The 26764-nt window shown below is 39.9% G+C and overlaps 1 protein-coding gene across 1 annotated transcript in view; it reads right to left on the reverse strand.

Annotated features, from left to right (window-relative positions):
- Positions 1 to 26764, reverse strand: part of LOC132382383 (protein unc-13 homolog C-like) — a 575658-nt gene that overhangs the window by 526920 nt on the left and 21974 nt on the right. The gene's annotated exons all lie outside the window — the stretch shown is intronic.

A 26764-nucleotide genomic window follows, 5' to 3' on the forward strand; every position in this document is an offset into this window, starting at 1 on the left:
GTTTTGGGTTTTTGATCCTCCACATCAACCCGGCACGGTGGAGAGCGCACTCGGGAGCGGTCTGTCACTGGATCAACTTCTGTTCCCGAGCCCAGCGCTGAAACATACGTTCTTAAGTGTTTTAAATGCATAGAAAGGTAAAATATATACTATATACTAAGACAAATGTTTGACTAACTGGCACTAAATAATACTGGATGTACCTGTTCCGACTTACTTAGTAAGAGAACTTCTGATCTTTTATCAATCCCGATCCACGATAACCTACGCACATCCTCCCATATACTTTAAATCATCTCTAGATTATGTACAATACCTAATACAATGTAAATGCTATGTAAAGTAGTTGTTATACTGCATTGTTTAGGGAATAATGACAAGAAAAAAAACTCTGTACATGCTCGAACAACAAATGCTGGAAGAGCACTTCTGGATTTTCTCGATTCGCGGTTGGTTGAATTCGCACATGCGGAACTCGCGGTTAAGGAGGGCCGACTGTACCTGTAAGTTTGGAGCAAGGGCAAGTTCAATCCACTGGATGCTCAATTAACTGCTTAGTAGAAATACTACAACTAGCTTCAGCATCCGAGCTGGAAAGTTGAAAATTGCTTGGAAGAACATAAGGGATCAGATGATGGAACCAGATGAAGCTCCCCTGCTCCAGCAAGGCACAGTGAATTACCACGCAGGAGTTTTGAGAGATCTTAAATGAATCGTATTTCATTTGCATATTCTCAGTCAGTGGGCCGTGGGCATGTGATGGCAGCTGCTAGATACTTAATGAATGAGCTACAAGGAAAGGTTTAACAAATGGGGCATCAAAAGCTTAGGGGTGACCTGATAGAGACAGGGTAGAGAGTCAGAATCTTTTTCCCAAGATAGAAATATTAATTACTAGGGCACGGATTTAAAGTGAGAGGAGTAAATTTAAAAATACGTGAAAGGCAAGCTATTTTTTATACAGAGTGGTGGGTCCCTGGAATGTGTGTCAGTGATTGGGGTAGAATTAGATACAACAGTACTACTTAAAAGTCTTTTGACACATGAAAGCTTAGGGAATAGAAGGCTGATATGATAAAACTTACCCCTGACATCTCCTCTGTACCAACTCCCCAGCACCTTAAACCTGTGTCCTCTTGTGGCAACCATTTCAGTCCTGGGAAAAAGCCTCTGACTATCCACACAATCAATGCCTCTCATCATCTTGTACACCTCTGTCAGGTCACCTCTCATCCACCATCGCTCCAAGGAGAAAAGGTCATGTATACTCAACATATTCTCATAAGGCATGCTCCCCAATCCAGGCAAAATCCTTGTAAATCTCCTCTGCACCCTTTCTATGGCTTCCACATCCTTCCTGTAGTGAGGCGACCAGAACTGAGCACAGTACTCCAAGTGGACTCTGACCAGGGTCCTATATAGCTGCATCGTTACCTCTCGGCTCCTAAATTCAATACCATGATTGATGAAGGCCAATACACCATACGCATTCTTAACCACAGAGTCAACCTGCGCAGCTGCTTTGAACGTTTTATGGACTCGGACCCCAAGATCCCTCTGATCCTCCACACTGCCAAGAGTCTTACCATTAATACTATATTCTGCCATCGTATTTGAGCTACAAAAATGAACCACCTCACACTTATCTGGGTTGAACTCCATCTGCCACTTCTCAGCCCAGTTTTGCTTCCTATCAATGTCCTGCTGTAACCTCTGACAGCCCTCCACACTATCCACAACACCTCCAACCTTTGTGTCATCAGCAAACTTACTAACCCATCCTTCCACTTCCTCATCCAGGTCATTTATAAACATCACAAAGAGTAAGGGTCCCAGAACGGATCCCTGAGGCACACCACTGGTCACCAACCTCCATGCAGAATATGACCCATCTACAACACACTTTGCCTTCTGTGGGCAAGCCAGTTCCGGATATACAAGGCAATGCCCCCTTGGATCTCATGCCTCTTTACTTTCTCAATAAGCCTTGCATGGGGTACCTTATCAAATGCCTTGCTGAAATCCATCTACACTACATCTACTGCTCTTCCATTATCAATGTGTTTAGTCACATCCTCAAAAAATTCAGTCAGGCTCTTATGGCACGACCTGCACTTTACAAAGCCATGCTGACTATTCCTAATCATATTCTACCTCTCGAAATGTTAATAAATCCTGCCTCTCAGGATCTTCTCCATCAACTTACCAGCCACTGAAGTAAGACTCACTGGTCTATAATTTCCTGGGCTATCTCTACTCCCTTTCTTGAATAAAGGAACAACATTCACAACCCTCCAATCCTCTGGAACATCTCCCATCCCCATTGATGTTGCAAAGATCATCGCCAGTGGCTCAGCAATCTCCTCCCTTGCCTCCCATAGTAGCCTAGGTACATTCTGTCCAGTCCCGGCAACTTATCCAACTTAATGCTTTCCAAAAGCTGCAGCACATCCTCTTTCTTAATATCTACATGCTCAAGCTTTTCAGTCTGCTGTAAGTCATCACTACAATCACCAAGATCCTTTTCCATAGTGACTACTGAAGCAAAGTATTCATTAAGTATCTCTGCTATTTCCTCCGGTTTCATACACATTTTCCCACTGTCACACCTGAATGGTCCTATTGTTTCATGTCTTACCCTCTTGCTCTTCACATACTTGTTGAATGCCTTGGGGTTTTCCTTAATTCTGCCCGCCAAGGCCTTCTCATGGCCCCTTCGGGCTCTCCTAATTTCCTTCTTAAGCTCCTTCCTAGTAGCCTTATAATCTCCTAGATCTCTAACAATACCTAGCTCTCTGAGCCTTTTGTAAGCTTTTCTTTTTGACTAGACTCATTACAGCCTTTGTACACTACGGTTCCTGTACCCTAACATAACTTCCCTGTCTCATTGGAAAGTACCTATACAGAACTCTACACAAACATCCCCTGAATATTTGCTACATTTCTTCTGCACTTTTCGCTGAGAATATCTGTTTCCAATTTAAGCCTCCAACTTCCTACCTGTTAGCCTCATAATTTCCCTTACACAAATTAAATGTTTTTTCTAACTTGTCTGTTCCTATCTCTCTCCAATGCTCCAACTCTCCAATGTAAGTGCCACTGGGCAATAGTATTTAGACAGGTGACTATGCTCTTCTCGGGCACTGGTAGGATTGAAGCCTGCTTGAAACAGGTGGGGTACCACACACTGCCAGAGCAAGAGGTGGAAGATATCCGTGAATACACCAGCTAGTTGGTCAGTACAGGTCTTCAGTACTCAGTCAGATACTCCATCCACTGTCAACAGAATTCACTGTCTTGAAGGCAGCCTGCATGTCAACTTCAGATACAAAGACCAAAGGATCACTGGGAAACATGGGGGTACACGATGGTTCCCCTCTGTTCTGGTGATCATAGAAAGTTTTGAGCTTATCTGGAAATTAAGCTTTGCTGTGCCCTATGACACAAGATTGAACTTTGTTGGCGATTATGGCATTCAAACTCTGCCACGGCAGTTGAGCACCCCTTGTTGATTCCAGTCTAGTCTGGAATCTCTATTTTGCCCATGAGATGGCTTTCTATAGATCATACCTGCACCTCTTGTAGCATTATCGATCTCTAGACTTGAATGCCTTTGATCTGGCTTTCAGCAGATTCCAGATTATGTGTCCTCTAGCACATAAACACTCTATAGCAGAGGAACCAAACAAGGTGGCTAGATAAATGTACCTCAGTAGGAGAAAAGTGCTCACAAAGGTGAAGAAAAAAAAGTCACCTCAAATATTTACCTACTCTAGTGTCTGTGGTTGGGGGGATGGAGTATGTGTATGAGTTGTTTGGGTAACACATAAAGCTGCAACATTGCAGGGCAACCTTCAGTCATACAACCTTCTAACTTGGAAATATATTATCATTTTTTTATCAACACTGGATCTAAATCCTGTAATTACCTATTCAGCAGCACAGTGGGAATATTTTCAGCAGGCGGACTACAGAGCCTCAAAGAGATGGTTCACTACTACCTTCTTAAGAACAACTGGCAATGGATAATAAATGCTGGTTATAATGATTTTTTTAAATTAATGCTTTACATGGCTGTTGCTCCACATAATGAATTCTAATTAAATGTTACAAGTACGTAATTGTTGGCTAGCAACATACACCCAGTTCAGGTAACTACTTGGATTTATTTCTTCCTGTGCTGATTACCATTCTTTGCACCAATAGTTAACACACTATTAAAATAGCTTCCATCCTGAAATCTGAACCATGTGAAATCCAGCAAAAGTAATTTTGGCACATATTTCTCAACAGTCAGATTCCTCATTAAGTTGATATAGGAGAGCTGGTATACAAATCTCTGAGAATGTTGCCAGTGTAAACCAATTAAATATTGACAAACAATAAAATCAAATAGGCGGTGGTGGCCTCTATCGGTCATAGTTGACCACGGGTATTGTGCCTCTGGTAGTCACTGGGAGAGGCTTCTCCAGGGCGCAAGCCAGGGCAGAGTGATATGGAGATCCTTCTGTTGCCCATGCAGTGGGACCCCCCCCCCCCCACTCTCCATGCTGATGACAGGTCCAAAGGAACGACATAAATCGGTCGGTATGGTGCCAGCAGCATCACAGCAGTCAGCCGCCTTTGGGACTCCAACTCCGGATTTTTCCTCAGGGTTTACTCCCAAAGCCTTTCCCGTGAGCGGGTATAGCAACAAGGCAGCGGAGGTTTGAAATTGGAGTTCTCCCTCTCTTAATAAAATCAAATAGTTTGTGGAAAAGGAAGTGCACACAATAATTAAATATTTTATGCTCCATAGACAAGATATATATCAAATTAGCCTCAGCTATTGCATTATCTTTTTTAAAAGGGAAGTTCCAGGTTACAGCACAATGCGATGAAGAAATCCTCTGATATCAAGAAAAACGGACCATCGATTGTTATTAGTAGCTTACTAACATGATTCTTCTACTGCTATATGTTATGTTCCGACACCTACAAATCACTAAAACATGCTGTAAAGTAGCATCATCACATTGGGCTTCAGTGGAGGTAATCTCAAATACATTGTACAATGGACTGATGCCAATTTCAATAAATACTTTTTTAAGAAGCTGTGCTGTCTTATTCCTTTCCCATTTCACCCTTGGAGTCATAGTTATAGAAAACAGAACAGGCCCTTTGGTCTCCCAAGTCCACTTTGACAGCCAAGCACCGAATTGCACTCATTGTCTTCTTCTTTTTCTGACTTTTAACGACAGTTGGCAATCCAACTTAAAGGTGCATTACCTCTGCCAACTGGACTGGAGTGTGGTGCACAGATCTGGGAAATGAAACCCTACTAGTTCTTTATCAAGTGAAAACTAAATATCCCCAAAATGCCTTATAGATTGTAAATAATGAAAGACAATATTGTGAACTAAATTAAAGTCACTTCCATAACTTAATAATTTTTTTTAAAGAAATTTATCAACCCCCAAAGGTGGTAGTGAAGCCTGCTTTCTAACAGTTGGTCAAATTTACTACTGGAAGCTCTTTAAACTTCATTTCATATTCAAAGTATTGGTTTACATGTCTACTTCTTGCAAGTCTCTGCACATAGAGGGGAATGAGCAGGTTGATTGGCGAAAAAAATCTGTTAAAAGTTCAACTGTGGATATAGACGTTCCAGTTAGCAAATCAGAAGCTAGGGGATTGGTGGGGTTAAGAATTAAGGGATTATGGCAACTTTGAAATTGAAATGAAGTCTAAGAGCTTCTAGCAGTAAATCTGACCCATTGTTAGAATCACCTGTTTTAAGACTAATCAATCCCAAAAATTAATTTGAACAAATTACAACTTTGCAAGGAAAAATTCCCTCCACCCACTGTAAGCCCAAAACAATGTCAACCAATCCTGTTGTATATACTGATAAATCATTAGTAAGTTGTTTCTTTATTGTTATCTGCAATTCAGTCACAAAAACAACCATACCAACATTCCCATTATTATTTAATCCATCAGTAAAAATGGCTAGCATATCATAATAATTTTCCTTAACATATTGATGAACCAACATATCAGGATCCTTATACTTCAAAAAAAATAATGTAACCTAAAATCAACTAAAGTCATTGAAAAAACCAAGGTGGGGTTACTGGGAAAGCTACAGTGGGGCATACTACATAAACCAGCATACCCATATTCCAAGAATGATATGAATCCAGCCACCCAAAACTAAAAGCACTCTTCTTGTGTTGTTCCCAACAGTCTTCTAACACACTTTTAATAGGGTGATCAGTTCTCTGTTCTTCAAATGAATCCAGTACATTAACATCAACTTCAACCTCCAAATCTGTGAGGGTAATTGTCCCATTTCAACCAGTAAAGCCAAAACACAATCTCACTGAACTACCTCACAGTCTTTAAGCCTGTGCATGTTTCACATCCAAACATTTTAAATTTGAATATGAAGCTGATCCATAAACCTCACAGACTTGATTAAGTACAGATTAAACAATTATAAATGGTCAACAGTGATTCTCATGTAGCATTCTGAGAATACCCACATAGATACCTGAGGATATTTAATGTTACTATACATTTATCAATTATTTTACTGATATGGTGTTTCCATGTCAGATTTTAACCAGCCACATAGTGAGAAATCTTACCAGTGACACTTCTTCAAGAGTTTGATTGCATAATTTCAAATCAAGTGCAGGTCAATTGAAACATAACGTTACGAATGTACCACAGCTCTGAGGGGCAGAAGGGTGCGGGGTAGCCCCCTCCTTTGTGAGAATCGCAAGATCACTATTGCGTCAGTTCAGGAGACCCAGGAAATGAGAGAAAGACATGCAGAATCCACAAAGAGTTGGAATGTGTCCTGGCCTCCGAAAGGAGGACCCATTGATACCGGCTATTGTCTCTTGGAGACGGACTTGTGTATTACATCCTGTACAATGCATCGAAGCCCCCAGGCAATGAACTGAGGGGGAGGTTGATGGAGGGATTGCATCATCTCAACCTGATTGACATCTGAGACCCTGTGAGTCAGGATAAAAAAGGGTCTGTGGGAACAGCCCCTCAGACGCACCAGAAGAAACGCTAGCGATCCCGTAATAGCGGAAGCTGGTGGGAAGGCCACATGCATCCGTTTCCATTTGCCCCGGAATCGGTGTGCCTTTACCACGGAAGAACGGTTTTTAGCTAACAACGGGAAAATCAACTCCCAACGACTCTCGAAGGATTGACATCATAAAAGGAATGGGCAAGTTTTAACCCGTCTTTCTCTCCAACCAAAACGCTGCAGCTTGAGTGAACTAAAGTGACTCTTATATTTCCATCGGACAATACATTAATCCCTAGACAACGATAGAGCTATTTCTTATTGATTATTATTATACCCGCGCTTTTAGATTTAGGATTGACGACGTATATCATCTGTATGTTTGCATTGATATTATTTTTGTGTATTTTTATCAATAAATACTGTTAAAAATAGTACCATCAGACTTCAACGGACCTCTCTATCTTTGCTGGTAAGTGACCCAGTTACGGGGTATGTAACAATAGAAACATAGAAACATAGAAAATAGGTGCAGGAGTAGGCCATTCAGCCCTTTGAGCCTGCTCCGCCATTCAGTATGATCATGGCTGATTATCCAACTCAGAACCCTGTACCTGCTTTCTCTCCATACCCCCTGATCCCTTTAGCCACAAGGGCTATATCTAACTTCCTCTTAAATATAGCCAATGAACCGGCTTCAACTGTTTACTGTGGCAGAGAATTCCACAGATTCACCACTCTCTGTGTGAAGAAGTTTTTCCTCATCTCGGTCCTAAAAGGCTTCCCCTTTATCCTTAAACTGTGACCCCCTCGTTCTGGACTTCCCCAACATCAGAAACAATCTTCCTGCATCTAGCCTGTCCAATCCCTTTAGAATTTTATACGTTTCTATAAGACCCCTCCTCAATCTTCTAAATTCCAGTGAGTATAAGCCTAGTCGATTCAGTCTTTCTTCATATGAAAGCCTTGCCATACCAGGAATCAATCTGGTGAACCCTCTCTGTACTCCCTCTATGGCAAGAATGTCTTTCCTCAGATTAGGGGACCAAAACTGCACACAATATTCTAGGTGCGGTCTCACCAAGGCCTTGAACAACTGCAGTAGAACCTCCCTGCTCCTGTACCCAAATCATTTTGCTATGAATGCCAACAAACCATTTGCCTTTTTCACTGCCTGCTGTACCTGCATGCCCACCTTCAATGACTGGTGTGCAATGACACCCAGGTCTCATTGCATCTCCCCTTTTCCTAATCGGCCACCGTTCAGATAATAATCTGTTTTCCTGTTCTTGCAACCAAAGTGGATAACATCACATTTATCCACATTAAATTGCATCTACCATGAATTTGCCCACTCACCTAACCTATCCAAGTCACCCTGCATCCTCTTAGCATCCTCCTCACAGCTAACACCGCCGCCCAGCTTCATGTCATCCACAAACTTGGAGATGCTGCATTTAATTCCCTCCTCTAAATCATTAGCATATATTGTAAACAAATGGGGTCCCAGCACTGAGCCTTGCGGTACCCCACTAGTCACTGCACCGTTTGTAAAACACACAACTTGTGTTTTAGCTACTGAAAGCTTAAAACCCCATCTATTTGTCCACTGTTCAACCTTATTAACTGCTAATTGCATCCTATATACGGTTAAATTGAAATCTTTACATCTAATCTATAAAGCTCCATCATCTGCAAAAAGTAATTTACCCACCTCAATATCTATCTCAGAGAAAATATCATTAATCATAATATTAAACAACACAGGGCTACAAATACTGCCTTGTGGGGTCCTATTCTCCATCTCATAGAAGCCGAATATACCTTACCTACCCTTACCTGCATAGACTGTCCAAATAAAAATCTCAAAAGAAAACTATATAGCCTTCTTCTGACTTCTAATTTCCACAATTTAAACAAAAGACTTTCTTTCCATGAAATATCATATGCTTTTTCAGCATCAAAAATATTGCTATTACAACTTCTTTATTTACCTGTACTTTCCAAACCTTTCCAAAATCCGCTATGATAAAACACTTTATCACCTCTCTTTTCCAAAATATAATTCAACTACTCTATTACCATACATTCCATAAGTTTACAAAATTTGGATTAATGATATTTGTCTATAACTAGAAGGATTCAACAGGGGTTTCCCAGGTTTTAGAATAGGCACGACTACTGCTATTTTCCATGAAGAGGGAAAATGGCCAAAAGTTCAAATATAATTTAAACATTTGATATTATCTCAAAAGAGTTGTCACCCATATGTTTAAACACACAATAACGTATATCATCCTTTCCTGGAGCCATCTGACCTGTCTTATTAAAAGCTTTCTTGAATTCACAAAAAGAGAACTCTACCTCACTAATACTATCATTGTTACAGCTGGCTTCCAACATCTCATGATATTCACTGAAATCCTTACCCTGACATTGTTTAGCCTCTTCACTGAAATTATCTTGATTATGAATTGCAGCAAATGACCAAGCCAGTAACTCAACCTTCTCTATTTCAGTAACATCATATTACCTTCTTCAATCAATATGAGACTGTTATTAACCTTATGAATCCCCTCTCCAAACATCTTCAAGTTTAATATCCCTTCCAATACTATCACAGTATGACCTCCAGTAAACATTTTTCACAAACTTCACCACATTCCTCACCACGTCTCGTACCCTTCTATACTTAATAAGGTCACCTCTTAACTTTCCTGAATAACTTATTTCTCTCTCTAATTGCCTCTGCCCACTCCTCGCTCCATGGTACAGCCTTTCTCCTATTAATGCCCTTCTTCATAGGAATCAATTCCACCGCAGTTTAGTGAATAAAGCAACATAACCTTTCACTGCAGAAATCCACATCAACCTCAACATTCAGGCCTGACAGATATTCATCAGATAAAACCTTAAACTTCTTCCAAATTGCTTTACCAGAATTCCACCTCCTGAAAGTGGCCTTCTGGTTGAGGGGTGACTTGATAGAGGTATTTAAAATAATGAGGAGGATAGATCAAGTTGATGTGGATAGGCTTTTTCCATTGAGTGTAGGGGAGATTCAAACAAGAGGACATGAGTTGAGAGTTAGGGGGCGAAAGTTTAAGGGTAACACGAGGGGGAATTTCTTTACTCAGAGAGTGGTAGCTGTGCGGAATGAGCTTCCAGTAGAAGTGGTAGAGGCAGGTTTGGTATTGTCATTTAAAGTAAAATTGGATAGGTATATGAACAGGAAAGGAATGAAGGGTTATGGACTGAGTGCGGGTCAGTGGGACTAGGTGAGTGTAAGCATTGGCATGGACTAGAAGGGCTGAGGTGGCCAGTTTCCGTGCTGTAATTGTTATATGGTTCTGTCCGCTTTATAAATCTGAATCCAAGCTTATAAACATAGGAAAATGATAACTCACCAATGTTTCATCTCCCACGACATCCCACTCACTCACTCCAGCCAGAATGTTCCAAACTAAAGTTAAATCTATTGCAGTTTCAGAACTATTATGAACATTAAATATCATACCCCTTCCATCATTAAGACACACAAGATGAGAAATATCTCAAAATTCCTCTACAATCAAACCATTACCATCATTCTGTGAACAACCCTGCAGTGAACATTGTGCATTAAAGTCCCTACACAACACTTAATGAGCTAGAGCTACATATATTTTCTAACAAATCAATCGAAAGCTTTTCACAATTTATTTTAAAAATTTAACATTTTAATACTGTTGAATCAAATATTTCTACAAGTACCTCATACACTTCATTTACATTTGCAATGCTATATCCTATCCCTTTCCTTATCAAATTTGCAACACCACCCCCTCTACCAACTAACCTATCACCCCTATTACAATATAATCCTGCAAAGAAAATCTTAAATGTAACAACTAGGTTCCCTGAATATGTATAATATCAGGTGGATTTGATAAATCAGAAATAAACTTCTTAAAGTCTTGACCATTAGAAATTAGGCTTCTCGCATTCCACTGCAATTTTCTTAATCCCATTATGTACTTCCACAATGAGAATAATATACAGATACCCCATCTATAAGAGCTTCATTTATAGCCTCCCACATAACACCAGTTATACCAAGATACTTTTCACAATAATTTTAACTTTCTCAGTACGACTGGATGCCTGAGCAGTACAATTCACCACATCTGTTATAGACATCACAAACTTCATTTTATCAACTAATAAATTATCTTTAGTAAGAAACCGTGATGCTGACATATAGCCGCTGACTTCACATTCTGTTCTCTGAGTCAATACTTTATCAATATTCAGTTTAACATTCTGCATAAAATACACCTAACTGGACTTTACCCTGTTGAACTTCAGCTGCCTTTCTAAGCACTTCACATCCTCCATAAGCTGAACTATGTTCTCCTCTGCAATTACAAGTAAACTTTGCACCTTCTTCACAATCTTCACTCTTATCTTCCCTACCACACTTACTACACCTTAGTTTCCCATGACATACAGATGCAACATTTCCAAATCTCTGACATTTGTAAAATCTAAGCATTGGAATATAAACTCATAGATTATAACTAACATACCCCTAACTATGTTTATCAGAGAACCTCACCTCATGAAAATGTATCAATACAGATAAACTATCTGTCGTTTACCCATTTCTGACTACTTGCAAACACTTTACCTCCTTAACTTTGCCTTCTAGTAAATGAGATTTAACCTCCTTATCAAAATCTCCACCAGATCACATATTACAACACCCCCTAATACCTCTATTTTCATTAGGTAACATAGATACCTGCCTTTCACTGGACAGCAGCACAGACACAGTAGAAATATTCCCACCAACACGAGGAAATCTGCAGATGCTGGAAATTCAAACAACACACACAAAATGCTGGTGGAATGCAGCAGGCCAGGCAGCATCTATAGGGAGAAGCGCCGTCAATGTTTTGGGCCGAGACCCTTAATCAGAACTGGCAAAAGGTCTCAGCCTGAAACGGCGACAGCGCTTCTCCCTATAGATGCTGCCTGGCCTGCTGCGTTCCACCAGCATTTTGTGTAAGAAACATTCCCGCACTGGTCCAAAGCAGAGCTTGAAAAACAGTCTCCTTAAAAGGGAGGTACTGTCTATTGGAGCGGTCATCGTCGGAGTGGTCTGAGTCAGAGAGATAAGACAGAAGCTACAGGGAGGCTACAGGAGACATCAATGGGTGACTGTCAAGAGAGGGAAAGGAAAATATCAGAAAGTGGAGAATACCTCTGTGGCTGTACCCCTTAACAATAAGTACTCCATTTTGAGTACTACCTGGGGGAAGCAACAGCAGCCTCTGGCACTGAAGGGTAGTAGGGAACTGAAGAGGATGACAGCAGTAATAGGGGTCTCTATAGTTAGGGAGACAGGTAGGTGATTCTGCAGACACATAAAAGACACACGGATGATAGTTTTCCTCCTAGGTGCCAGGGTCCACAATGTTTCTGAACGCATCCATAATAACCTGAAAAGGGAGGGGGAGCAGCCAGAAGTTATAGTACAGATTGATACCAATGACATTGGTAGAAAAGGAAAGAGGTCTTGTAAAAAGAACACAGGGAGTTAGGAAGGAAGTTGAGAAGCAGGAACTCAAGGGTGGTGATCTCAAGATTGCTGTCTGTGCCCCACTACAGTGAGGATAGGAATAGAATGAGGTGGCAGATAAATGTGTGGTTAAAGAATTGGAACAGGAGGCAGGGATTCAGATTTTTGGATCACTGGGAACTCTTCTGGGGCAAGTGTGACCTGTACAAAAGGGACGAGTTGCACTTGAATCTGAGGGGAACCAATATCTTTGTGGGCAGGTTTGCCAAAACCGTTGGGAAGGGTCTGAACTAATATGACAGGTGGATGGGAACCATTATGACAGAGCAAAGGATAAGCCAGCAGGTTTACAAGTAGATGATGAGTGTAATATGAATGTAAGGAAGGACAAGCCAATGACTGGGCAGAAATGCAGTCAGGGCAAAGAGTTAAATGATACCACAGAGGCAAAATTCAAAAGGACAAAGAATGCAGGACTGAAGGTACTGTATTTAAATGCACCTAGTATTCAGAATAAGGTTGATGAACTCCTGGCGCAATTCGAGATTTGTCGGCATGACTTTGTGAGTATCATTGAGTTGTGGCTGAAAGAAGATCATAGCTGGCAGCTTAATATCAAAGGATATACTTTGTATCGAGAGGACAGGGAGGAAGGCATAGACGGTGGTGTGGATCTGTTGGTAAGAGATGGAATTACATCTTTAGAAAGAGGTGACATAGGATCAGAGAATGTCAAATATTTGTGGGTGGAGTTTAAAAACTGCAAGGGTAAAAAAACCATTATGGGAAGCATATATAGACCGCCAAATAGTAGCCAAGATGTGGGGTTGAAATTATAAAGGGAGCTGGAAAGGGCATGTAATAAGGGTAATGACACAATTGTAACGGGGGACTTCAATATGCAAGGGGATTGGGAAAATCACAAGAGACAGAAGTTCATGAACGCCTATGAGATGGCTTTTTAGAGCAGCTTATGCTTGAACCTATTCAGGGAAGGACAATCTTAGATTGGGTTTTATGTGATAATCCAGAGACAGTGATCATAATATGATTGAATTTATACTGCAAATCGAGAGGGAGAAGCATGGCAGATTATCAGTATCTCAATGGAATATAAGAAATTACAGAGGCATGAGAGAGTAACTTGCCTAGGTGGATAGTGGGGGATACTGGTGGGATGACGGCAGAGCAGACATACTGGTAATAGTTCATAAGGGGCAGAATAGACATGTTCCACAAAACAAGATGTTCTCAAATAACAGGGGAAGGCAACTGTGGTTGACAAGGGAAGTTAAGGACTGCATAAAAACCAAGGAAAGAACTCATAATGTAGCAAAAGTGAGTGGGAAGTTGGATGATTGGGAAATGTTTAAAATCCAACAAGAAGGAACTAAAAAAGGCATAAGATGGGAAAACAAGCCAATAATATAAAGCAAGATATTAGAAGATATTTTTAGTTATATAAAGAGGTAAAAGGGAGGTGAGAGATGATATTGGACCACTGGAAAATGATGCTGGTGAGGTCATAGGGGACATATGACGATCACCACCTATTGAAACCTGTTACGGGAATATAGATTGTGAATATAGATAGACTATAAGATGAGGTGATGTGTTAATCATTTGTATGGATAAGAAACAGTGAGAGAGGCATTACATTTGAAGACTTCATCTGGCAAAAAGATAGTATCATAAGTCATAAGACATAGGAGTAGAATCCCAGTAGATCTGGGATCAGCCATGATGGAATGGCAGGGCAGACTCAATGGGCTGAATGTCCTAATTCTACTCCTATGTCTTATGACTTATGATACTATCTTTTTGCCAAATGAAGTCTTCAAATGTAATGCCTCTCTCACTGTTTCTTATCCATACAAATGATTAACACATCACCTCATATTATAGTCTATCTATATTCACAATATATATTCCCGTAACAGGTTTCAACTCTGTAGTTAATTCAATGGGATTAATACGAGAAGACTGTTCTGGGTCAAATTTCAACAACACCTTGAAGTCTTCTTTTCTTTTTTTTTGCAAATATCCTGCCCTTCCTCTCCATCACTTGAAATCACTCCAATATTATTTTTCTTTTTCCATTTTCCAGATCTAGACTCAACTTCATTCGAAACTCCTCCCACCAACCCGCACTCAGCTGAACCTTCTACTTCTGGTTCCTTTTCCAGATCCTCCCCTGCACTACTTCCCAACATCCCCACACCATTCACAGCCAGCGCCACCAACTGCCGATGCCAAGCTAGAAAACAAAGACCATGGATTGAGCTGAGCTGAGCCTTGTTGAGCTAATTACACTCATTCTGCACTAATCATATTTTATTCTCCCCTGAATCTGGCACTCATTTAGGGATCTGGTCCCAATTAGTCTGTCTTTACAATGTGGGAAGAAACCCACACAGTCACAGGAATACAGTGCAAACTCTACACATTCAAAGGACTAGAGGTTGATATTGAACACAGATCTCTGAAGGCATGAAGCAGCAGCACTACCAACTAAACCACTATGATGCATTAATTACAGAAAAAAACTGCAGAAGACAAGTGAAGATCCAGAAAATGTGAAAGAAGATTTTTGTCGGAAAAGTACAATGGGCAAAAGGAAGGATGTTGGTGAAGGAGCAGACCCAGATATAGGAAAGGATCAGCAGGGAGAGGGAACTTGAACTTAAGCCTTTCCTTTAACCTGGCAAATGAACCTCAAATTTCCCACAGTTGACCAAAAGCATGCATTTGTGTTTCCAGTTAAACCTGATATTTTATAAAAGTTTTATTGAGCAATTGTTAAACCATCCCAAAACCATTAGAAGAATTATATACAAGTTTTCTGAGGTTTCTTTTTGCTGATTTTGTATTGGGCAGCCTCATTACTAAGCAATCACCACCACACTGACAATTCACAGAATCATGATGTATTTAGATCAATATTTTGCATCAAATGGGAGGAATTATTTTCTTTCACCCAATTGATGCAGCAAAGAAAACAAAAAAATATACATCTCCTCAATTTGCCAATTTATTATTCAACCAGTCAGGAACAGATAGATAGATAGATGCTTTATTGATCCCAAAGTAAATTACAATGTCACAAGAGCACAGTTATACAAATATTATAAGAGAAATAAGAAAGAATAAGCTATCTCTAACAGAGGGTCATCACTGCCTTGGCTACAGGTTGACTCATTATAGACCCTAATGGCCGAGGGCAAGAATGACCTGATATAGCACTCTTTGGTGCAGTGCAGTGCAGTTCGTCTATTACTAAAAGTACTCCTCTGTTCAGCCAAAGTGGCATGCAGAGGGTGAGAAACATTGTCCAGAATTGCCAGGGTTTTCCATAAGGTCCTTTGTTCTACCACAGCCTCCACTGTGTCCAGTTTGACTCCTATAACAGAGCCAGCCTTTCTAATCAGTTTATTGAACCTGTTGGTATCACCCATGTTGATGCCATTGCTCCAGCAAACCATTGCATAGAAGATTGTACTGGTGGCAACAAACTGGTAGAACATGTGAAGGAGAGGCCTGCATACTCCAAAGGACGTCAGTCTCCTCAGGAAGTAGAGGCAACTCTGGCCCTTCTTGTACACAGCCTCTATGTTGGTGCTCCACTCAAGACTGTCATCCAGGTGCACCCCCAGGTACTTGTAGGTCCTCACCACATCAACCTCCTCACCATCAATAGAAACAGGAAGCAGTGCAGGCTTAGTCTTCTTAAAGTCCATCTCCTTTGTCTTATTGATGTTGAGCTGCAAATGATTTAGCTTGCACCATTTGACAAAATCCTCCACCAGGGCCTTGTATTCATCCTTCCATCCTTCCTTTATATACCCAACTATTGCAGAGTCTTCAGAGAATTTCTGCAGATGACATGACTCAGTGTTGTATCTAAGGTCCGAGGTATACAGGGTAAACAGGAAGGGAGCCCTGTGGGGCCCCAGTGTTGATTATAGCCATGCCTTACACACAGCTTTGAAGCCACACAAACTGTGGTCTGTCAGTTTATCCAGGATACAATGGAAGCTCCAATCAGCATTGGAAAGAGCATTTCCCGCCACAGTGGGAGCTGTATGTATGGAAATCACTCAAGAAATGAAAAAAAAAACATGATCCTCACAGTGCTGCGTTGCTTATCCAACTGGAAGTGGGCTCTCTTCAGCTGGTGGATGACAGCATCATCGACTCCAATGAGTCCAATGTACACCTGGTAGGCAAACTGCAGGGGATTGAGGACTGATCTGATCAGAGGTTGGAAGTGACCCAGGACCAGCCTCTCATAACATGTGAGGTCAGGGCCACTGGATGTTAGTCATTGTAGACTTCTGGTTGGCCCTTCTTGAGTACTGGGACATGATGTTTTCCACATAGTTCAAATTTACAAAATTTTATGTACAAATGAATGATATAAAATCCCAATATCCTAGTCCTATATCTACACAAATGGTCATTGTTGAAGTATGGCCACTTAGAAAAGACAGTTGGACTTTAAGTAAATAAATTTGTAGTTCAATGTCAGGAGAATGGAAATGCATCTCAGACTTTACAAATGGCTCAAATACGAGGTTATTCAAATCCCAAATCTCCACAGGATTAAAACTGTCCCTGAAACTACAAATGACCCAGTTCTAAATCATCGGTTCAGCAGAATCTTTAAATTGCAGAATTTTCTACTTGTCAAGTCGAACTGATTGCCAACCCTTTTCTGAATAAATTACTTTCATTTTAACCCATCAGCTTCCATACTCACATCAACATTTGGCAATGAATATAAGGTGCAAGTCAGGTAAATCTGTTGGTTATTATATTCATGTTCATTCATGAATATAGGTATCACTTGCAAGTGCTGTATTAATTAGCCATCCACATTTTTGAGTAGTTTGCTGGGCCATTCCAGAGTATAGTCACAGACTTACCAAGCTGTAAAATGGCATTTCTGGTCCCCAAGTCTGTGCCAACCATTAAGTGCCCATTTCCACTAACCATATATTATTCACAATATTTATTCCCCTTATAATCCACAAATCTGGGAAAAAATTCTCAGATTTCAATGCTAACCAATACACCAGAGGCAACTTACAGTGGTTACCTAACCTACCAAACCATATACTTTTGGGATGTGGAGGTAATCAAGGCACAAAGGGGAACCCATATGGTCAAGAGAGAATGTACAAACTCCACAGAGACCCAGCCATGGTGGAGGTCAAGATCAAACTCAGGATTCTGAAATTGGTAGTAGCTCCACTAGATGCACCATTCTGCCATCCCAGATGACAGTTAACCACACTGATAGACTTTCTGAGTCATAAGGAACTAATGGTGGAGATCAGTGATTTCTCTCCCATGAAGACACTATGAAACTTTAAATTATAATAAGTAACTTTATGGTCAGCATTACAAACTGTCAGCTTTATCTTTTAAAGTCTAGATTTATTAATATATAAACTCAAATTCTCCAGGTGAGTTCTGAATGTTGCCTGATTAGTCAAAGCTTTGTATGATCATCATGTTAACATAATTTAACTGGGACATTGTACCCTTAGAATAATATCTGGTTGAGAGTGTCAAGCATGCACTGTCATAATGTCATAGAATAGTACAGCACAGAAACAGGCCCTTCAGCCCATCTAGTTTGTGCCAAATCATTGCCTCCTATACCCCTACCATTATTGTACCTATCCAAGCTTCTCTTAAACGTTGAAATCAAACATGCATTCACCACTTGTGCTGACAGCTCATTCCACACTCTCATTACCCTCGGACTGAAGAAGTTTCCCCCCTTGCTCCCCTTAAATTTTTCATCCATAACCCATAACCTACATGTCCCTGGTTGTAGTCCTACCCAACCTCAGTGGAAAAAGCCTACTTGCATTTACCCTATCTATACTCCTCATAATACCCCTATCAAATCTCCTCTTCTACGTTCCAAGGAATAAAGTCCCAACCTATTCAATCTTTCCTTATAACTCAGGTCCACCAGACCCAGCATCATTCTTGTAAATGTTCTCTATACTTTTTCAAACTTTTTTTACATTCTTCCTTTAGTTAGGTGACCAGAACTGCACACAATACTCCAAATTAGGCCTCCCTTTAAGGACTCTTTATCTTGTTATTTCATGTTCTCATTAGTTATTGTTATTTATTTATTTTTTTGCATTTGGACAGTTTGTTGTCTTTTGCACTCCAGCTGACCTTACATTGATCGTGTTTTGGTTACCATTCCATAGTTTTGCTGAATATGCCTGCAGGAAAATGAACCTCGGGGTTCTATATGGAAATATATATGTACTTTGATAATAAATTTACTTTGAACTTTGAACCAATGTCTTATACAACTTCAACATAATATCCCATCCTGTACTTTGATTTATGAAGGCTAATGTATCAAAAGCTTTCATTACAACCCTATCAACCTGTGATGCCATTTTCAAAGTATTATGGACATATCTTCCCAGATCCTTTAGTTCTACCGTACTCCAAAGTGCCTTGCCATTCACTGTGTAATACCACACCTCACACTTGACTGTATTAAAATGCATCTGACATTTTGCAGCCCATTTTTCCAGCTGATCCAGATCCCGCTGCAAGCCATAATAGCATACCATGTTGTCCCCTACACTACCAATTTTAGTGTGATCTGCAAATTTGCTGATCCAGTTAACCACATTAAAATGGAGATTGTTGATAGAAAAGATCCTAAAAAACAACCCTAACCGATTCCCAGTGGCACGCCACTAGTCACAGGCCTCCAGTCAGAGAGGCAACCATCACCAACCACTCTCTGGCTTCTACCATAAAGCTAATATCTAATCCAATTTACTACCTCATCTTGAATGCTGAGTGACTAAACTTTCTTGACCAATCTCCCTTGCAGGACCTTGTCAAATGCCTTGCTGAAGTCCGCCTAGACAACATACACTGCCATGCCTTCATCAACTTTCCTGGTAACTTTCTTAAAAAACTGTATAAGTTTGATTCAATGTGATCTAAAGGAATAAGAAAGCTAAATTTGTGAAACTTGTATTGTTAGCTTATGGCTCAGAAACTGGAATCTTTAGTAAAAGAAACAGTGCTTGGAAGAAATTATGACAGCCCACTCTTCTGTCAATACAGATTACAACTGAAATGATATTCTAGATGAGCACCCCAGGTAACAATCGAGTTCAAGTGGCAATACACATTTTTGGTCATAGTATTTATGACTTTGAATATACAACTGCTCCAAGCCATAGAATGGTGACAGCGGTATTGTAAAGGAAAATTAAGAAACTATGGGGCTGCTGAAAATAAAAACAAAATTATGCTGGTGGCCAGATAATTCTAAAAGGAGAAAATTCTGTAATTCCCTTTTTAATTTTGTCCTACTGTAAGGAAAGAATTAAATGTGATTCCTCCTTGTTATATGCTAAAATAAAATGGAAGTCTGTTGGACAAAATGGTATTAGCTTAGACTGGTATTAGTATCAGTATGGAATTAGAGGGGTTGTTTAGAGGAAGTACAAGAGAAGTCTACAGCAATGATTTGAGAAAGTCAAGAATGTGCAGATCTGCAGCCAGAATAGTGGAAAATTATGAAAAATGTTTGTCTGAGCCAGAGGTCATAAGAAGTAAGCAGCTGGGATGGAAAAGTACTAGTGTAGTGGGTTTTGAAAGGTATAAAAAGGTTACTTTCATGGGTGGGGGGAAGAATTTTAGTCTTAGGCCAGGTCACCATCAATGCTAGTGTGAAGAAGTATAATTATATTGGACAAGTATATATAAGGACAAGTATATTGAGAGTGAAAGGGTGAGGGAGAGGGAGGAAGGGATAGGGAGAGAGGAAGAGAGACATGAAGACGAAAAGTATTATTTTGATCTCTATACTGCTACTACTGTATACATTTGTTTTCCCTTTCTGCATTTCATTTGTACCAGTTCTAATAAAGATTTTTGTGATTTAATGCATATCCCGTGTCTCCTTTCTTGGTGAACATATTTGCAAATACTCTGAACTGGATAAGAAAAGAACACCAAGCACATTTTGAAATAAATTTTATTACACCTACATACCAAACTAAGCTGTTCATACAAGCATGCATGGATAAGATGCTGCAGAAAGATAACAGCTGTCAAGGGTAATCAGGCAGATGAGGGAAGGCTGCAGAAATTAGTAAAATTAAGGACAAGAAAACAGAATTTAGCAGCCAATGATAACCAAGTCAAGGAAGAAAAGTTCAAAGAATGTTAAAAGGACATAGGAAAGCCTGCAGTATATTTGTAAACAACTAGAAGGAAAGCATTAGAAACAGTTTCAAAAAGTTAAAGCAATAGAAATGCAAGACAGGAGAAATGCACAGAAATGGCAACTGTGGGAATTCCTTGGATGGGCTAAATGTTTGTACCTGTATCAGCAAATAAAATCAATTCATTATCCACTCATCTGCTATTTTGTGGGATCTTATCAGCACAAATTGGAAGGCTTGCTACCCACATAATGACAGTAACTGCTCCTTGAACACCGACATAATATTGTAAAGAACACTTAAACATATTCAGGAGGCACAATTACATCTATATAGCATTGGAAAATGGTAGCTATTTCCAATGAAGGCAGGAAGTGGATGAATATTGGACACTGTAATTTTTGGCTAAGTTTACCATAACATATGTAGAGGGCATGAAACCATGTGTCAGAAAGAATCTTATTAATTAAATAGCTACAGGGCATCTGGTCAAGATGGTGAGCTCTACAGATTCTATCAGAAATGAATGAGATAATAGGATTTACTTGTACTTTTGTGAGCTCCACAAATAGAAGAACCGCGCAGAGAATCAAAAGGTTCATTCATATAATCCCACTATTCAAAAGTATGAATTTTCACCCAACAATGAGTATGCATAAAATTTTGTAAAATGCTAACAATATGTAAGAAGCAGAATTTTAAATCTGGTTTATAATACTTACCAGGTTCAGAGATCACTGGACTATTTACATAATATTGGAAAGGAATAGTACTTTTAGCTAGATGCCTTCAGTGCTGCATTAGAGACTTGAAGGTGCTCAATATATTTTAATGGAACAAAGCATTTTTGACATGCAAGTTCCAAAGAAGTTAGAGGGAAGGAAAGTAGGGAAGAGAGGGAAGAGAATTCCAGAGTTTAGGTTATAGATAGCTAAAGGTTATAGGTAGCTATTTAATTCCTAACATTCTTACTGACATGTGGTTTCATGACCTCTATATAAGTGTGTTAACATACTTAGTGGTATGTCAGTGTTCATTGAGCAGTTATTATCATTATGTGGGCAGTAAGGCTTCCAGTTTATGCTCATAAAATCCCACTAAATAGCAGGTGACTAGATGATGAATCAATCTTTTTTTTCTGTTATTGGTACAGATTGCCTGTAGTGGAGTGATGAAAGTTGGAATGCATATTACTACATACTAGCTGAGTGCACAGACTTCAGACGCTTTAAGGATGGAGGAGAGAAGAGTGAAGCCATGAAGATATATGAAACAAGAATGAGAGTTTTAAAGCTTGAACATTTGTAAATCTCTAGGCTTGTTTAGATCAGTAGCGCATGGACAAGAAGTAGACAAAAAGGACAGGGAAGAATGGATACTACTACTACTACATCGACTCAGGCCTAGGGGGCCGGCGTCAGGCATAATGACGGACTCTCCACTCTTCCCTCTCCCTCATCAGTGTGTTCAGTTCATCTACATTAGCCATGCCGCTATCTTCTAGGAGTGTGTTGGCCATGGGTTCATCCTCCCATGTTTGGGCTCCAATGTGATGACTAGGCTGGCAGTTAGCTCAGGGTGGCATAGACAGTGCCCACTAGTTGCAGTCTTCTCGCCTCAATTTTAGTAGTGAGCATCGGTAGGTTGTCATAGAGCTCAATGTTCGTCATGTGTTGTTGCCAACTCACATCAAGAGCCATCCGGAGCATTCGTGTATAGCAACCATCCAGTGACTTTTGCATGGTCCAGGTGAGTGTCCTCGCCTCGCATCCATATGTGACAATGGACTCTATGACTGCTATGAAGATCCTCTTTTTGAGCCCTCTGGTCAGGTTTGACCTCGAGATTTCCTTCATGTCGTTCATAGCCCTCCACGCCATTGTGTTCCATATCATTATGTCCTTCTTTGAACTCATCATTCTTGACCTGAGGTACTTGTAGTCTAAGACTTCCTTAATGGTATCATTCTTTACGGTCTTGAAAGTACCTTCGTTGCAGTTGAACACCATGTACTCTGTCTTTTTAGCGTTTAGGTAAAGTCCAACTTTGTTGCACTCAATTTCCACTTTTGTCAGTAGCTGCTGTGCTTCCTCCATCTGGTCAGAGAGCAGGACCATGTCATCTGCAAAATCGAGATCTGTCAGCGTAACTGGTCGGATTCGTCCTGGTTTTATGGCAAAACCAAGCTTGTCATGATCTTTGGCAGCTTGACGTAGAGCATAATCAAGGACGATTATAAAGGTGCCAGAGTGTCTCCATGCAGCACACCAGCTAGGAGTCTGAACACTGCTGACTCTCTGTCTGGTGATACAACTTTCGCCATGGTCTTGGTATAGCTGGACTCTATTTCTCTCAGTCTGGCATTCTGTAAGCTTTCAGGATCTTCAGCATTTTACCTCGGTGAATGGAGTCAAAAGCTTTGTGAAAATCAAAAGATTTTCGTGGGAAGAATGTGATGAAAGCAGTTAAATTTAATTAAGATTAAATAAGTTCAATGAAGTCCAGGATGTATTCTGCTTTACAATTAATTTCTCACCATTTATTAGTTGATGGTGTCCAAATCATCTGCTCAAACCATTTTGACTATACTGGTCCAAATTATTTTATGAAAGCTTATGACGGCAAATGTATACAAGGAAGAGGGCTGGATCTGAATGTTGGAAAACAGAGCTAGACGTGAAGGAGAAAATCATGTACTCCTACAACCAGTCTGAAAATCTTCAATCAATGGGTGTTGCCTTGTGGTACCGCCTTATATTTGCATGGCCGCATGATATGATGCATCAATTGCACTCCTAAGTGACCCGGATATTTACTTCCACAGGTGTACTTCTTCGATCTCTGAAAACTGATCAAGTTTAAATGAGATGAAAATCTGCTTCAGTTATGAAACTGCCTTTTCCAGAGTAACACATATAGAGAGCAACAGCTATAAGCAGGGTGAGTTAAACTAATAACGGTAGCGTAGTGGTTAGCAGAACTGTTTATAGTACAGGCGACCCTGGTACAAACTGCCTGTAAGGAGTTTGTACATTCTCTCTGTGACAGTGTGCGTCTCCTCCAAATGCTCTGGTTTCCTCCACAGTGCAAAGACCATACGAGTGGGCCGGTTAATTGGCCATTATGAAGTGTCCCGTGATTAGGCCAGGATTAAACCAGCAAATTGCTAGACAGTGTGGCTCGAAGGGACAGAATTCTCAATTAATAAATAAATAAATAATCGACCAGAAAGTATATTTAAATATACTACTGTTAAAAAAAAACTTGATGAAAATCATTTCAACACAATAGTGTCTGGTGCCTATAAAACACAGGCAAAGGTGTCTATTATTTTCAGTTTTGTTTAACAAGTAAAATCTGCCCCACTTACTGTCCAAAGCGTAGTCCTTGACTACACTGTTTCTAAAACAATGCTACAGCAGGGTATTTAAGGTCATTTTTCTCTTCTTCACTATAGAACAATGGTCAAAAATATCGAACCTTTGGAAGTTACCCAATTTGTGTGGATTTACCAAAAAGTTCAGGCATTAGGGAGTGATTACTGGTGATGACAATAAAACAAAATGATACAAAGAGTCATGAAATCATTAAGTTTATAGGTAGGTACAACACAAGAGAAACACACATACAGACACAGCACCTTCACCCCAGTGAATCCAGGCTGAATATCAACCTATGTACTAAATAAATACTTCGCATCAGTATTCAGCAAAGAGAAAGGCATTGAGGGTAGTCTGACACTCTATACTATATACCTTACTTTATTGTCACCAAACAATTGATACTAGAGCGTACAATCATCACAGTGATATTTAATTCTGCACTTCGCGCTCCCTGAAGTACAAATCGAAGTAAATATAATAAAAAATTTGAATTATAAATCATAATTAGAAAATAGAAAAGGGAAAGTAAGGTGGTGCAAGTCAGGTCCGGATATTTGGAAGGTACGGCCCAGATTTGGGTCAGGATCCTTTCAACAGTCTTATCACAGTTGGAAAGAAGCTGTTCCCCAATGTGTTGGCTGGGTGGGTCATGTCCTTGATTATCCTGGCAGCACTGCTCTGACAGCGTGCAGTGTAAAGTGGTACAATGGGGTATACTAATATGCCATGCATTTTCATATAAATGAGGAGGTCTTTGGAAGAGTATCAAGATAGATAAACCCCCAGAGCCTGAGGAAAAAATTCCCAGATTATTGAAAGGAGGTTATGGGGCATTGACAAAGATCTTTGCATCGTGACTTCCGGAAGACTGAAGCATAGCCAGTGTTGTCCTTTTATTCAAGAGGAGATGTTAATCACTGAAAGGCAGGGAAAAGTATACAATTAATGGCAAGACCCTTAACTGCACTTATGTGCAGTTTGATCTTGGGGTCCGAAATTAGTCGGCATGGATGTGATGGGTCAAAGATCCCATTTCTGAGCTGTACAGCTCAATGAAAACCCAATCTGCAATCCTCTGTGCAGGAGCTGGTTATTCCTGCATATTGCAGGTTACTACTGCTCATACCATTTGCAGCTCTTCAGAGTCTCTTGAAGTAAGCCTTCTTTTTAAGTTACAAAAACAATAATGAACACATTTTAAATTTTTAATTTCTTATTTTCTCAGATGTTGATTAAGCTTTAATGAAATGGCTACTTGTAGTTTCTTAACAATACATTTTCAATTACATAAAATCTGGATAATCACCAGCAGCAGACTTGACTAACCAATAAACAATTGGATTCAAAGTTCAAAGCAAATTATTAAGAAAGTACATAGATGTCACTATGAGGTTCGTTTTCTCGATAGGGATGGTGGTTAGGGACTGGGCCGTATCCACTGCATTTTGTCAGATTTCCATTGCAGGTCATTGCAGGCCATGATGCAATCAGTCAATATACTCTCCACCACACATCCATAGAAGTTTGTCAACGTTTTAGATGGCATCCTGAATTTTCGCAAACTTCTAGGAAGTAGAGGTGCTACTGCGCTTTCTTTGTAATTGCTCTTGAGTGCTACACCCAGGACAGATCTTCTGAGCTAATAACATCAAGGAGATTAAAGTTGCTGACCCTCCCCACCTCTGAGCACCCAGTGAGGACTGGCTCATGGACCTCAAGTTTCCTCCCCCTACAGTCAATGATCAATTTCTTGATCTTGCTAATATTGGTGAGAGATTGTTGTTGTGACATCACTCAACCAAATATTCAATCTCCCTCCTATATGTCACCACCTTTGCTTTGGCCAATGGCAGTGACGTTGTCACCAAACTTAAATATGACATTGGAATTGTGTTTACCCTCACAGTCTTAAGTATAAATCGAGTAGAGCAGGGGACTAAGAACACTGTGGAAATATTGTTGTTAATCCAAGCTGACTAGGGTCAGCCAAACTGCTCACATAAATATATCAAAGAATATTTAAAACCCTTTCTTTTTATGATTATTCTAGTTCAGGAGTATTTACGTTCAACAAAATGTCAATATTTTGAGCAGAAAGTTGTGGAAGAAATGTTTCTAAGAAGGAGTTGAATTTTGAGTGTAATTACATCTCAATCACCCACTACCACATGTTTTTGAAGGGTGTTAAATAGCCTCTAACATTCATAGTGAAAAAGGTTTAATTACAACAGTGTGCCACAAACGTCAGAGTCCCTAGGTTATACAACCAACTAATATTTTGGTTCTGCCATATCTGCAATTCACCTTGGTACACTGTTTACCTAGTGTGGCCTTAACTTCATCAATCACTTGTGTCCAACTGAGGACCTTTCTTGGTCTTCAACACTTGACTAACTTTCTCTTTCAGAGTACTCTAAGAGATTTATAGTGCTAAGTACTGAAATCAAAAAAGTAAAATAAATCCCTGCAACTAAATACAAATATTAAGAACTGGGAGAAATCATTCATTCTATGGATCATAATACTATAAGATATAGTTGCAGAAGTAGGCTATTCA

This window comes from Hypanus sabinus, chromosome 28 (assembly GCF_030144855.1).
Source record: "Hypanus sabinus isolate sHypSab1 chromosome 28, sHypSab1.hap1, whole genome shotgun sequence".
In the NCBI taxonomy this organism is placed as follows: Eukaryota; Metazoa; Chordata; class Chondrichthyes; order Myliobatiformes; family Dasyatidae; genus Hypanus; species Hypanus sabinus.